General features: G+C 36.9%; 1 pseudogene; it reads right to left on the bottom strand.

Annotated features, from left to right (window-relative positions):
* Positions 1 to 15,959, bottom strand: part of LOC149180734 (uncharacterized) — a 174,079-nt pseudogene extending 158,120 nt beyond the window's left edge.
* Positions 15,960 to 16,181: the final 222 nt, after the last annotated feature.

Here is a 16,181-nt window from a genome sequence, read left to right as displayed (position 1 = left end):
TTCTCATTAGAGTTCCTTGCCCCACCTTCAACAAATTCATAAAAACGAAGACCAGTTTTGATAGCAGGTGACCTTTGACTACTAAGAATATCATCCAAAATTTTAGTACTGTCTTGAAATCATAATAGTTTATCCTTTTCTTCTAATTTACCTTTCAAGATATTTACCTCAACCTGATGTTGTTCTTCCTTTTCCAGACATTGCTTCTTCAAAATTTCCTCAAACTTTCTTCCTTCTTCCATTTGTTGCCTTAGTTTGAGAATCTCCTTTTCTTGTTCTTCATTCAGCTCCTGCAGCATTTGACGAACTCTGAAGGCACACTCCAGCTGAGCTTTTAAGTTGATAATTTCTTCTTTAAGGGCACTCTCCGTTTTTCTAGGTAGATCCTGTTGATCTATGAATTTATCTGATTCTTCATTTGCTTGTCCATCTTCAATCTGAGGTGATTGAGGATCTGAATACTTGCTTCCACTCAACAACAGGTTTTCATTGTTCCTTTGAGCTATCTTCTTCTTTTGACGTGCTTTCTATCCCAGTGTTCTACGGATCTCCTTCAAGCAATCAAGCTTCTTCCAAAGGACCTGCTCTGATACCAATTGTTAGAAATAATACTGAGAGGGGGGGGGGGGGGGGGGTGAATCAGTATTATCAAATCAATAAAACTTTTTCATTTCCATACTAAGATACATATACACTACTTCAGTTAATAGAACCCGCGTGTATACGTGGCTGTGTCTAATGCAACTAGCGTATATCCAGAATAGTTATGATTCAGTTACTCCATTAAATGTTGATCTTTAGTTAGTGCATCAGAACTTAATTAACCATATGAATAGTAAGAAGGTGCAATAAAATAGAATAGATCATCACACACAATAAGCACACATGAACACCATGATATAAGGTGGAAACCCAATGTGGGTGAAAACCACCTACTGTAATTCGTCTCTATCTCCTTTTAATAAGAAACTTCTTTTTACAATAGTACTGGTGTAGTCTTATACTAGTACGCAGGGTTCTACCTGTAGAAGGCTACAACCTTCTTAGCTCTTGTACTAGCCGATCCATTTACTAGTACGTAGGTGCCGGCCTACTGAAGGCTCCAACCTTCACTCGTTTTCTAGGTGCTCCTGGAAGGGGGCTACAACCCCTTGGCTCTTGTACTGGCCAATATGTTTACCAGTACGTAGGCGCTAGCCTACGATCATCCAGGGACCATGTTTCATACATTTTCATACTAGATCCATAAAACAATCACCATTGCAATACAATCATCAACTACACCTGCATCATCAATCTCTGAATCACCCAATACTGAAACCCTGTCAACAACATAGTCACCAGAACACAGAACAGACAACATAACTCTGCAACAACAACTAGATCCCACTGCAAATTCAAATATCATACTTCATACTGTATATGCTACTCGGAAGAACCCAACCTGCATGTACACGCGCTTTTGCCAACTAAAACCCGTGTACAGATCTGCAAATTCTAACTTATAACTTTGCAGCTATTTCAGACATCAGAATATAACATTTACACAATAAACATGTGCCAATAATTTAGATCTAGTCTATCCATAATCAAACCATATAATCATAAACATTCCAAGCCTTAATATCCTGATCCATCATCCATCATCACCCGCATAGGTGCATCCTTGATTCAGATCAAGCTAAGCATCACAAACCCATAACCAGCATACTAGATCTTACACTTCCTCAGATACTCATCACCTTCTCCCATCTCCTTGGCCTAATGATCTTCTCCTTATATAGGTTTAGGCTTCTCTCAATACCATGGCCCAAAACCATGTTGAACCAATACCTTGGACCCAATACGTGGGGTCAACACTTCATACCAAATACCATGGACCAATACCATGGACCAAAACTTAGTTTTCCAACATGTACGCGCATTTTCTTCTGTGAACTTGCATTTGTACATATACGCACCTTTTGCTCTTCTCACCCGCATGTATACGCACTTTCATCAAGTCTAACTTGCGCATACCTTTCTTTTGACCTACTGCACTAGATCTTTCATCTGATTATCTTGCCATCACCTGTATCATACCTCTGAGTGAGTTGCCATCAAGGACAAAACTTGTATCATAATGCAAACAAAGGAGAGTTTGAAAATTGTTCTGTGGACAAAGTCTATGATGAAGATGGTCAAGTCATCGAAGCAACCCAAGTTGAAATATTACAGCTGAAGGACAACGATATTCTGAAAGGTCTTGTACCTTTGGAATACTTGTTTGAGCAAGATGATGTAGCAAGGAAGCCTACATTGGTTCCTACAGAGAAAGGTGTCAAAGATGTAAACATCAAAACAACAGACAAACCAAAAATGATCAAGTTATCCAAAACATTGTCTCCTGATGTAAAAGCGAAATACATTCATTTATTGTCTAAATTTTCTGATGTTTTCGCTTGTGATTATGCATATTCGAAGGAATATGAGAAGAAAATAATTTAGCATATCATCCCAATCAAGCCCAATCAAAAACACTTCAGACAAAAGCTAAAGATGATTAACCCAAAGTCACTGCCATCCATAAAGAAAGAAGTTAACGGACTTTGCAAGGTGGGCACTCCAGTTACAATCAAGTTTTAGTGCATGAAGGTGATGAGGAAAAGACAACATTCACCACACCTTGGGGCAATTCAAATTTGAAAAGATGCCATTTGGTCTCAAAATGTAGGGGCCACTTTTCAGCGTGCCATGGACATAGCCTTTCAGATGAAAAATATGTTTTCTTCGCTATATACTTAGATTATGTAACCGTGTTTTCACATTCAGATGATGAACATTTGCATGAATTAAGAGTCATCTTTCAAAAGTGTAGAAAGTTCGGGATCTATCTCAATCCAAAGAAAAGTTTGTTTGCTATGGAGGGAGGCAAACTTCTTAGCCAAATCATTTTGAAAGATGGCATTCAGATTGATCCTTCACGAGTAGAAGCCATTCATCAAATTGATTTCCCTCGTAGAAGAAAGGAAATCCAATAATTCAATGGTAAGATGAATTTCTTACACAAATTTATTCCTAATTTAGATGAACATCTTAGAGAAATGACCAATATGTCAAAAAAGGATAATGAGGTGAAATGGTCATAAGAAGCCCGCAAATATTTTCATGTGGTGAAGCTTGCCTTAACCATTGCCCCTATTCTAATTACTCCTGATTACATTGATTATTTTATTATACCCTCATTTGCTTCCAAGCATACCATGGCAGCAGTACTAATGTAAAAAGGGGATAAGACCGAGCTTCCAATAGCATTTTTTAGTCGCAACAACAAGGATGCATCCCTTAATTACAACATCATTGAGAAATAGACCTTGGATTTCGTAAAGGCCATCAAAGATTTCAAAGTTTACATTTTGAATTCGCATACTCTTGCTTATGTGTGTAATGCAGCGGTAGAAGAAGTCCTCGTGTAGAAGGTAGAAGAGGTAGATGGATAGAAGCACTATTAGAATACAATCTTGAGATCAAGCCTACAAATTTGATCAAAGGTCAAGGCTTACCCTAACTCATGGCCGAGTAAAACCTTCATGCTCTAGACATCAACCTTGTTGCAGCATTATCCGATAATCAAGAGGAAGTGGATCTCATTTAGGAATCTGAAATCTTTCTATCATCTCCACGATATTCTGATATTATTTATGTACTTTAGCATCTAAATCCTCCTCCAGTCATGTCTAATGCTAAGAGAAGGTCACTAAGTTTGAAGGCTTCCAAATATTGCATCATGGACAGTGCACTTTATGGGAAAGATCCTAGAGGTGTGTTGTTGAACTGTTTGACCGAAGATGAGTCCAAAGAAGTAATAAATGACTTCCGCAAAGGAGATTGTGGGGGCCACCTATATTGGAAGACCACGGCCAACAAAGTACTGAGAGCGGGTTACTATTGTCCTACATTTTTTGCAAATATCTACAAGGCAGTGATGAGTTGTCACGAGTGTTGGGTTTTCCAAGGTAAAAGAAAGCTTCTTCCTTTCCCTATACAACCAATCCTAGTTAATGCACCTTTTTAGCAGTGGGGCCTATATTTCATAGGTGATATCAATCCATCATCATCTACAAAAAACAAGTGGTTATTGATAGATACAAACTACATTACAAAGTGGATCGAAGCGATCCCAACCATGCAAGAAACTGATTTAGTTATCATTCAATTTTTAGAAACTAATACCTTGTCCTGTTTTGGTTGTCCTAATAATATTATCACAGACAACACAAAAGCATTCAAGTCCAAAAATATGAATGAGTTTTGTGACAAGTACAACATAAAGTTGGGGCATTCTACAACATACTATCCACAAGGAAATGATTTGGTAGAGTCCTCCAATAAGTCCTTAGTCAACATTATCAAGAAATTGTTGGAGGCCTACAAAAAGAATTGGCACAAAAAGCTAATCAATGCATTGTGGGCAGATCTGGTGTGTGGTAAGAAATATCTTGGGCTTTCTCCTTTTTAGATTGTATATGGAGCAGATATTATTTTTGCTACACCATTAGCAATCCCAGTCTCAAATTGTTACAAGAAGCGGGAAGTGAAGAGAATGATATTCAATTCTAGATCAATCAAATGATTCACTTAGAGCAGACACGGTAAGAGGTATTTCAGAACACCTCCAGGATTCAAGAGAGAATAAAGAGGATCTGTGATTGGAAAACAAAGGAAGATGATTTCAAAATCAGAGATGTGGTACTTCATTGGAATGCTAGAAATGAAGACAAGGGTAAGCAAGGAAAATTCGAGAACTTATGGAAAGGCCCTTACCATATTTCAACTTTCTAGGGAAAAAATTATTTCTTGTTGGAGGAGAAGAATGGAGAACCGTGCTTAGGAGGACTAGTCAGTGGTAAGCTCCTGAAGCATTATCTTTTCTGAATTGTCCTGGTTTCATTGTACATACATTTTAAATTTTCGTCAAGTGTGAAGCTGAAGATCATTGGAGTTCGGAGCCCGAAGTGAATGCCATAGAGCTTCATTGATTTTCTAACATTTTAATTATTCAGTCCTTAGTCATGTAAGACAGTTTTGAGTCAGTGTTTGTGTCAGTTTTTGAGTTATTTGAGTTGTCATCATTTACTCATGCATTCTAGTTTGAGTTTTTCTGACTGTATTGGCCCACATGCTTAGGCTACTTGGTGTACGGTGTTCTTGGCACCTCCAAAAAGCTACCATCCCTAAATAAGGCCAATTTTAGAGTCAATATTTGCATACTACAATCACTGATCAACATTCCTCTTTTACATCATATTAGTGTCCCATTTGAAATTTGTATCATTCCACCTAGGTCATCATGCAAAAATTTACTCATTGATGGTAGCCCAAAATCAAAAATCACACCCCCCTCTCAAAATTTTGTATTTTTTGGCCCACCTTCATCTATATTGTTGAGAATACATTGACTATAAAGGCTCATTTCATCATGTTTTATATCAGTCAAGTCCACCTGAGGTTCAGTTGTTCAAGGTTTCATTAGGCCTCATAGGTTTTAGTTTCCCAAGGTCCAATAAATCACCATCTCATTGTATAAGGTCAACAAAGTATGAGAGTGAAGAAAATAATATCCCTTTTTCATTTAAATAATGGTTTGTAGGTATGTAACCATCATTACTGAACTTCCAAATTTGATTTCAAGTAAGGAATTTATTCCAGCTTATAAATTTTATTTCAAAAGAGATGTAATAATTTTTATTTTATTTATGTAATTTTATGTTTATTATATGTAATAAGTCACCATTTAGCTAGCTACTCAATTATATTACCAATAGAATCCAAACAAAGGTCAAAATCAAGATTTCCAAAGCATCATCCACCTGTCAAAAGAAAAAGTCAGAAAGTCAAAGATAATTAGTCAGAAAATTTGAAAAGTGACATGAAACATTAGAAAATGGGTTTTCAAGGCATAAATTAAACCCACGCAAATATAAAATCCCTCAAATACATCAATTTAACGTTCATTTGCACTCCTACACTCTCAAATCATCCTCAGAAAAAGGGAATTTTCGAGTTTTAGGTGAAATTGGGCAAAACAGGGGCAAAGGGCACATTTTGAAACTAGAGGGTGCATTTAAAAATTGGAGGGCATGTTCAGAACTAGTGCTACACATTTTCCATAAAACTCAATGAATTTCCTAATGGCGTTGCGCACCTATATAGAGAGGGTGTGTTTGACCATTTTGCTGCGCCTTTGCCCGAGAGCATCCAGAAATTGCCCAAAACACACTATATTGCTCCAAGCTTCAAAATTTTCCATCGATGTGCTCCAGTAAGAAAGTAGGTTAAAATTATATTATTCCTCTCCTCCACAGCTTATTTATATAGTGTTTCATTTTGTTTTGGAGTCCTACTAAGTTGAAAACCCTAGTAGCATAATTCCACACCTAAATCTCGTTTCCTAGCATCCCACTACCATTCCTACACTTCAAAACTACCCCCTGTCACCTCCCTCATATCACACATCACCATTTCCATATCCTCAATTTCCTCACATCATTCCGTACTCTCTACAACTATATTCCATTTCATCATCTCCCTAGGGTTTGACTCCAAGAACACATGGTAGAAGAAGAGAACAAAAGTTAGAGTGAGGAAGAAAGACAGGAGAGGATGTTGTCCAAGAAAGGAGGGAGAATCATTATACATGAGTCAACCAATACCATAGAACTCATGGCATATCACATCACTATGATAATCTTTAAGAATATGGGTTGTTTTGAGTTTTGTGAGAAAGTGGAAAGCATCGAGCATCATCCTGTGTTGACCAGATTATTCATCACTAACCTCCATGACAACTAGGTAACCCTTGCTGGTGTCACCTTAACCATATCTCCTGCTATAATATCAGAAACCTCTGGTATCCCAAATGTTGGGGAGAAATGGTTCAAATAAGGAGAAATGGATCATTTTTATTATGAGCCATATCTTAAACCAAGGTACATGAATGAAAGAAAGACGACTTTTCCTTTCTCATACCTCCTAGAAAGATATGTTCCCATGATGAAAATCATCATGAAGTACTTCACATGTGAGGGTAGGTTTTCTGGGCTCTATTACTATCATATTCATCTACTCATGCATTTTACAAGACTTAAAATGCTCAATATTTCCTAATAATCTTACTAAGACATTGATAAATGTCATTCATTGCCCAAAGGAAATATTATGATCATCAAATGAAAATCATCTTTCACCACTCCCTCATTAGGATGATAGTACTCCATTACCTTTATGAGTTTAGCATTGCATGGGACACTTTCATATCTAGTGAGATTTTCACAGTCCCACCTATTCGTCATGGCCAAGAAGCACCTTCATCATCTCATCCATCCACCTGCATTCCTCCACCTCAACCCATACATCATCCATCTTCATCTGATGAGTAGCCACACCATCACCTGCATCATCACCATCTCATGAGACTATTCGTTCACCTGGAAGAGATGAAGGCAGTGAGCAAGAACACATTAAGCATGGTGAGAGAAGCAAGCCTAGAAGGGTTGGTTTAGGTACTTTGTCACATACCTATCAGAGAGGGAATAGGAAAGTGTTTTCCCCATTGATTGTGGGAGGGGGCTTTCCTTCTTCATTGGCAAAGCAAGTACATAAGGATAAGGAAAAGGCTAAAGAGGCAGAGATTCAGCAGTAGCAGGAGGACCTCCATAAGACAGAGCGTGATTTTCAGTTAGTTGACCCAAATGAGCATGATGATAGTGAGAACACAACCATTGTCATCAAGGAGAAGAATGCACTCATAGGGGAGCTCCAGGTCAAATTGCAAAGGGCCAAATACATTATTTCATACTATGAGCACGAGAACAAGAAGTTTGAGGTCAAACATGAGCTCATGGAGGTTCAACTCATTAAGGCAAAGAGATAGGCTGAAAATGCTAAGGCCTTACTTGATGAGGCATATGGACAATGCGGTGAACACCTTGATGAATAGGTGCCAAGAAGAAGGCCAAGGACTAGTGGCCTAAAGAGAGTTTTGGAGCTAGAAAAGCAAAGGGAGGAAAGACTAGCCAGTGAGCTCACCCTAAATGAGAAATTTTCCAAAATGGTAAATGAGAACTGGGAACATTGGTTTGAGATGGTGAAAACCCATATTGGGAGCCTCTTAGACAAGGCCAAAAGGAATAACGAAATTTAGAGAAGCATGGAAAAGTACTATGCCATGAGAAACAAAATTGCAAGAAACAAACTCAAAAGAGCCCATGCAAAAATTGAAGCCTTGACCAAGCAAGAGGAGAAAAGAAGGCTAGACATTCTTGCTGAGGCATCACTCCATGCCTCAAACATATGATCAACCACCAACCCACCAATTTTGACAATTTTTTAGCAAATTTTGCTAGTTATGATTTTCTATGTTTCTTAAAGCATTTTTAACACAGTCAAATGGCCAAACGTGCACCACGTAGGGTGTTACGCTCCTTTTTGGGGAATTTGATGAGAAAAAGGCCAGAATATCTAGATTTAGAGTGATGAGGAAATGCACCTTCTGCATTTTCTAAGCCTTTGGAGACAAACAACTCAGCCGAAAAGGTCAAAAACCACCTTTTTGCCTCATTTCTGGCTTGGGCACTGTGCGTTTACTAGTCTTGGGAGATTGGCCTTTTGACATGGGAAATGAGCTCCAAATGGAAAAATGAAGACATATATGGAAATTAGACTTGAAGGGCTTTCCAACGAGCTATCTTTGAGAAAATTTGGACACCAGGAAGGCACACAAAAGAAACCCCGAACTTGGAGGGCGCATTACACACTAAAAGGGCGTGTTTGACAAAGAGAGGACGTGTTTGACAGTCTTCTCCAATTTTCACTATTTCTCACCAAATTGATTTTCACCTATTGGAAATTGATGTTTTACTGATTTAATTGATAAGGATGATGTAATTATTATGCTTTTTATTGTTATCTACGGTAAATACATTAGTTAATTGACCTACATGACTTGTAATGAATTAGTTTGCTTAAGTTAGGGATGAGTCACTTTGACCACCCTATACTCTAGCTCTTAGTTAAGCCTTTCTTGCAATTTCTCCTCCTCTCATGGATTCAACCCCTGAGGATAGGATGAGTTGGTTTGAGGCCTATATTATGTATTTTGTTAGTCATTTTACAAGTTGGACTCTCTTGGATGTTGTAATAGCTTTCAAACTTTGGCATGGAATATAAGTTGCAACTATTTTGGTGGGATTCCTATGGCATGGAATTTTGATCTTGTTTCTTCTTTGTTTCTTATGTGTGAATGTTTCGTTCCTTTCATGATCCATTTCACTCTAATTATGTTTGATTTTCAAGGTGTTATAAGCATAATTCATCTTTGTATGCTCTGTTTTGGGAAAATCATCATAGATTGTTTTATTTCTTCACTTTAAAAAGAATTCATGACCCTCATGCTCTTTTTAGCATCTCACTAGTGTAAACCATCTCATCACTCTACTATGAAGTTTAAATTACCTTGCCTACCTTGCCCCATCAGATGTCTCCAATTCATATTCACATTATCTTAACTAGTTCATTCTCTGAACTAATTCACTCATCCTTATAACTACCCAACCAAATCAAATCAAACAAGCCTTTGTACTTTACATCTCGCCTAAAACCCTAATCTATCCAACCCTCTTGGCTGTGATCCTTTGAAGAGAGCCCTCTCTGGATTGGTAAGGCTAGCTACCAAGCCAAAATATTGGTATGTGGTTACCTCAGCTAGACTCTTCCTAATCCTTAGAGATCCAGAGGAGTGATAACAATATCTTCTCTAAAAACAATTGACATGAAGAACTCATCTTCTCTTGTAGATATCTTCCATTATTTGAATACCAAGGATATACATCGATTTCCTCTTTCTTATTCTTCATTGGATGTGCATCCCAATTCTTTCAGCTAGCACCTGACTTCATCACCATGCTCCCTATCTCCCACGCTCCAGGATTTTTCGAATGCATTTTTTTTCTCTCTCTTTCCTTCTTTCTCTTGTCGACGTGGTTTTCCTTAGTGGTCATGTCCAAATTTTTTTCTCTCTTTCAACTTCCTCCCACCATGAATTAATTATTTTTCCAATTGTCCATGAATCCCTTGCCTCATAAATTTCTCCCTTCTACATTTTCAATTTATTTCAACGCAAGGATGTATTCTCATCCTTTTTCTTCAGATCCATTAATTTAGCAATAGTCTATTTAAAATTCACCAACCAACCTTCAATGGTTGTTGAAAACAATTAATATTTTCCTGCAGTAAGGAAAACTTAAACCATCCCAAGAAAGTAACCTCTCTAGCCTCTACAATCCATGTCCCTTCACTTAGCCCATTTTTTTTGTCAAAATATTGCATGAAACTTTTACAATGAATTCACAAGTAGGAAAAATGACCAAGTTTGTCACACTCATGTTTTCGCACAAATTATGGTGAATGATTAAAATAATATGAACACCAAGTTATTCCCCCCGATGCATGTGCTATTATATCACCCCAATTAGGTGCAAGATGGATTATTGGAAAGATAAAATTGACGAAAATAATATGGGAATGTTAATTTATAAAGTATGTTAATTTAATGCTTGAAAATAACAAGGAGAAAGAGCCAAAAACTCAACATGAAACTCGAATTGCAAAGATTCAAATTGGACATAAATCAGTTCACCAAGTTAGTATAATTAGGGAGAATATTTCTTGATGGTTTATTTTATCCAATTTATGGGAGAAAAATAGTATATCCATTAAAAGATTGATCCAATATTTTGTTTTGATTTTCTTGCAATTTTTTTTTTTTAAATAATTAAATCTTTTTGCTACCCACAGCTGTGAAGTTGGTCACTCACAATAGGCTCGCAATGGAGATTGCTAATGTGAGAACCTAATTTGATTCTCCAGTTTGTTGAAAATAAGGGAACACATATTCATTTCCATTTTTCAATTATTTTTTAAATGGTCATTAAATGAGAGTTCTCTACTTAATTAATTGGTATATTATTTAAAGGAAACTTCGGTTGTTGAGAACGAGTCTGATTTTTGGAAAGAGAATTAGCCTTTGCAGTTCTATAATGTTAATTCTCAAATGAAATTAGGAACTTTAGGACTAGGAAAGAGAGGAGGTGTGGGGATTGTACAAACTTGTTCCATCATGAATTTTCTTTGAAATTCATTGTACTCCAAATCTTGTAGCCTAATCTTAAATTTTGTGCACTATTGTCTGAATTTGAACTCTCGCTGCTGGCCTATTAGGCTGATATTTTTTTATATAATTTAGATGTGTTTTTATTTTATCATTTTGGCACTACTATGTAATTTGTATAATCATGCTTATTTAAAACTAATGAAAAATTGACTATTCATGGTTGGTCATATTTATATTCGAATTGAATGTTGGATTCAAGAGAAACTATGTGTGTTGGATGATAACTATTTACTAGTTTAATTACATGCTCATTTTTGTTTCAATTCCTATTGTTTTACATGAACTATTTTATTGTTGCAATAGTAAAATCATATCTTGAATTCAATATTTTTTATTTAAATTTAAGTATGTTTGTATGAGGATATTGTAATTATTTATTCAAATAACCAAATATGTATGTGTGTTTAGTTGTTGTAATTGATCTTAACTATTCTTTTGGTTTATTAATTCATCTTAATCTTTCATTCAAATCTCTTCCTTTCACCTTCCTCTTGGTTAAGTTTTGGATTGTTCCATCTCTTCATTGAGATAGGATATAAGAGTTAATTGAGATTTGTGATATGATAACTCTTTCTATTATTTTTAGATTAGTGTAGGAACAATTAAAATGTCGGAGATCATATTAGAAAGTCCCCTTATAAAGATAAAACATTGAGGTGGCAACTGGGGCCACTTAAAAGTCAGAATCACCATCCCAAATGGACAAAGGTCTAATTTGGAGTTTGAAAGAGTCATCTCCCTAACAATATCTTTGTCATTTGAAGGCATCAACACTTAGGTAGGCCCAACCTCTTTTTCATGCCATTGATCCTTAAGGCTTATACCTGATACCTCAACTAGAACAGTACACATAGCCCTAATTGGGGGTATACCTAGGTAGGCCCCACCTCTTTTTTAAGCCATGGGACCTTATGTCTTATACCACAAACATTATGTTGTATCATCACTAGCATGGTCAATTATGGGGTGTGGTTTAGGGGAGGATTTGCCATAGTATCATCTACGGGCTTTGGGGGATTTCAATGAGGTGGCATAGTGTATCGTGGTGACCCTCCTACCCAATGTGTATGATCTATGGATTGGTGTGAGTGACATGTATTAGAGAACTTGTAATGCACACACACACACACATTCGATATCTTATAATCCATGTATATATCATCAAACCTAAGAACAACAAGGATTATAACATATCCAATGTGTGTTTGTATTTGTGTATGATTAATAAGTCTCAATATAATATTGATGTCGTGTTGATGGTGCTGGAGCCACCAACATTCAGGGTATCTCCCTGGTATGAAGTCCCAAATAGAGCTCACACTGTTTCGTGTAAGAGTCTCATCAGGTATGATGGCTTGGTTTCCATTATCTTAAAGGTTTGCCTTACCTCTTGCTTGTCAGCACATGAGAGTGGTCTTCTTTGTCTTCAAACAACGAGGTTCACATGCCTACTAACTGCTAGTGTCACTTGTGTCAAGTTTCTTTCATCATGGAGGGAGAGGGTGTAAGTGAGTCTCCAATCAAAAGGGAAGAATCCAAACTCTGTCAGAGACACATAACACAACAAGATGTCCGCAGCTTCTGGTAGAGAAGTCCACACAGATGTGGCAGTCACAACACCCAAGAAGGGATAGCATGTACAACACTCAATGGACTAGTTTGCATGAGTGCGATGGTCGTTATAACAATTTTATGGGAAAGGTTAGGTCCGATGCCCGAAGAGGCAGATCACGTAGGCAAGAGAGTGTTAACAACTTATAAACACATTTTCATAAACATCTGTATTAGAGAAACTAAAGTAGTTCAACTGGTTTAACACAAGTTAAACCAACTATTGAGGTATAAAAGGTGTCTTTTTCACTTGTATTTATCCTACATTAATTATCAACCTAGGGATGATTTTTTATGTCAAGAGTGTACTCAGTCTGAGGTAGTCACTTGCTCAGGAGTAATGTTTTGTAGTATAGTGCTTTAGAATGCAAAGATAAATGGATGCTGGAAACAAAATCTAATTGGAATAGCAAGAAATTGAAATGTTCTGTAACTAAATCATTCACTCAAACAATCATCAGTCGAGGACTTAGTAATGATAACTCTCTCCCCTGTAAACTGATGCAAATGAAAATCAATCATAGGAAAGATCTCCAATCTAAGAACATAGACAGCGGTAGTCAGTGTCCTTTATAGTTGTAGATCCTTCAATCCATACTAAAGCAGATAACTGGAAATAGCAATTCAATTGACAGAAAAGGAACAACAACTAAGTATTATTGAAAAACTGAACAACAAAGCTTGATTTATCATAAATGAATTAAACAACAGAGTTTATTGTAACAGAAATGAATTGAACAACAATTTTAATCCAATGGAATAGCAAAGAAAATCAACTGGAAACAAATGGCGACTATAAGTTAAACTGAATCAGTAACCTTATTCTAGTGGCATGAACATTAATTGCAGGTATTAAAGGAACAGAAATCACAATTATAATTGAACAACAATCACAATTATAAGTGAGCAGTATTTAAATGAACAACAATCTGAATTAGACAGCGTAGTATTAGATTAAAATGAACAGTAGGACATTTCAAGTTATAGTTAATAATTTTTTCACCAACGCAATCTAATTATGATTTCAATATAACAGAGAAATTCCACGAAATGTTCATAAACAAAAGATTACTATATAAAGTGAATTAAGGAAATGCAAAGGCAATCAAACCACACAACACTGTCATTGTAAAATAGTGATACAAGAGTAGGTGAATCCACTAGGGCCAGGCCCTTAGCCACCAGTGAAGCACCGCTAAGTTTACTCCGGGATCAGATAATGGAACAACAACTGATTTATATATTAATCATGTATGGCAAAGTTTACAGCTATCGCTCTTCAAAGAGAATCGATGATCAAAGTTGAGATTACAACACTAATTTCTGCAAAATGATAATACATGCCCCCCCTCATGGGCTACAAGCACTGTCCCTTTTTATAATAGCCAGGCAGATATATCAAAAGTACAGATAAGCTCTGAAGCAGTGACCCCTAAGGATCAAAAGATCCTGAGGGATTCGCTTTATCTTTGATTTCTAGTTTATCGTTTTCTCTTCTTGCGTTGATCCCGTGCTTTCCCTTTCTTCTCCTAGATTATGCACTCCGATCTTGAACTCCTTGCCTGGATATGGCTTCCTGGGGAAGGGACAGCAGTTGCTTCTGCTTTTTCTTTTCCTTCTAAAGAGTGGTTTTCCATTTACTTCATCTTCCGTATAGAAAAAGACAATAGTCAGTTATTTTGTATCAATCACAAACAGTTATTTTAGAATGTAAATGATTTATGATTCGAAGGAAAAGATAAGGAAATAATTGGCAAATGCATACCTTTTCCATCTCTCAACACACCCCCCTGCTTACCCTTTTTCATGCCCTCATGAAAACCATGTAATTTACATGCAAGGAAATTAGGGAATAGGATGGGGAGGGATTTTCGTGAAGTGGTATAAAACCATGATGTGTAGCTAAAACTTCAAAAATGTGCCCTATCTGCCCTTCAGGTAATTCATAGATGGCCTTATATTCTGCTGTAGGATACCAGATAATAGGGCTTCAAAATCTACAACCTAGCCAATACAGTCCTTCCCTCAAGATGAGGTTACTATAGGTAACCAGGTGATCAGCAACTAACTTAAAATTTTTGTAATTGAATGGCTATCTATCCTGAATATTCCGATTGGAAGTCTTCCATCGGAGTTTAACTGCTGCTATGGCATGGTCTTTGATAGTCAGGAAATACTCTACCCCTTGCTGGACAATGTCTTTATGGATGGGCCCCAATGTCTGGATCACACCCTCCATTTTCATAAGGCTTTTATGCTTCATCCGTAGTTGTAATGGGTTTTTCAATTCACCCCTAACCCAAAGGTCTAACCCATTTTCTTGTCTCTGAAAGGTGTTATGGGCCTTGAGCCACTTTAACTGGTTGGAAGCAAATGAAATGAATGCTTGAAACTGGATATCTCCCACAAAAGGACTGGGATTCTTCTCCATTTCCTCTTCCAAGATAAAATTATGAAAATAAAATTCACAGAGTAAACATTGAACTTTGACTCCATAGTGTTTACAACAATTTATAAAATCATCAACAATTTTCAATTCTATAGGTTTCCCTACCTTAACAACTTTAATTTTTAATTGAAAATATCTTTCTAATAAAAGTAAAGCATAATTTTTGGCAAGGGCCCTACATCCTAGCAAATCTGTATATAGAGAACAAAGAATATCCATTTGACTCCTTACTATTTTTAGTCTATTTTTTACCTTTTCAACTCTTTCCTCTACCCTCCAACATTTATCGAAGGCCTCGCTCTCTGATGCATTGATGTGCTTTACTTGCTGCTGTAACTTTTGATATTTTTCTCGAGGAACAATCTCTTCTGTGAGCTTTTCTATAGTCTGTTGATCCTGTGCCAGATCCTCTTGGACTTTTACTAGCCTAGGGTCATTGTCCGTCGAAACACTTTTGGGTTGAAGATCTACCTGGATCTTCTTATTGCGACATCTGGTTCCTACAGTTTGTGTCCCTTTATCATAAATTGTCTGGTCAGTCGTGATGCTAGAGGACAATGCCTCTATTTGGACATCCTTATTACATACTAGTGTATCTTCTATTTGGGCTGCTGCATTTGTAACAGCCGCATATTGTTCCTTGCTGTCATGAATGGAGATGGGCTCGGTTTGAGTCCTCGTGGCCTTCATTTTATGGGGTTTCATTCGGGGGGCTGCATTTCTTGTTTTTGGGGTTCTTTTTGAGATTTTCCCCATTTTTAGGGCCCTTATCTGCTATCTGAGTTGTTTTATTACATTTAGTATCCTTTTTTGTTCCTTTCGCAACCTATTTATTTCATTCATCTTATTCTTCTTTTTCTTGGGAGTAACAGTTGTTTCCTTAACTACACTTGGTTGCTTAGTTGGGTTTTG

Source organism: Pinus tabuliformis, chromosome 3_2 (assembly GCF_031772625.1).
Source record: "Pinus tabuliformis cultivar Carrire ecotype Pingquan chromosome 3_2, CPIR1, whole genome shotgun sequence".
Classification (NCBI taxonomy): domain Eukaryota; kingdom Viridiplantae; phylum Streptophyta; class Pinopsida; order Pinales; family Pinaceae; genus Pinus; species Pinus tabuliformis.
Note: the sequence above shows the minus strand (reverse complement) of the source record. Positions and strands in the feature narration are given on the sequence as shown.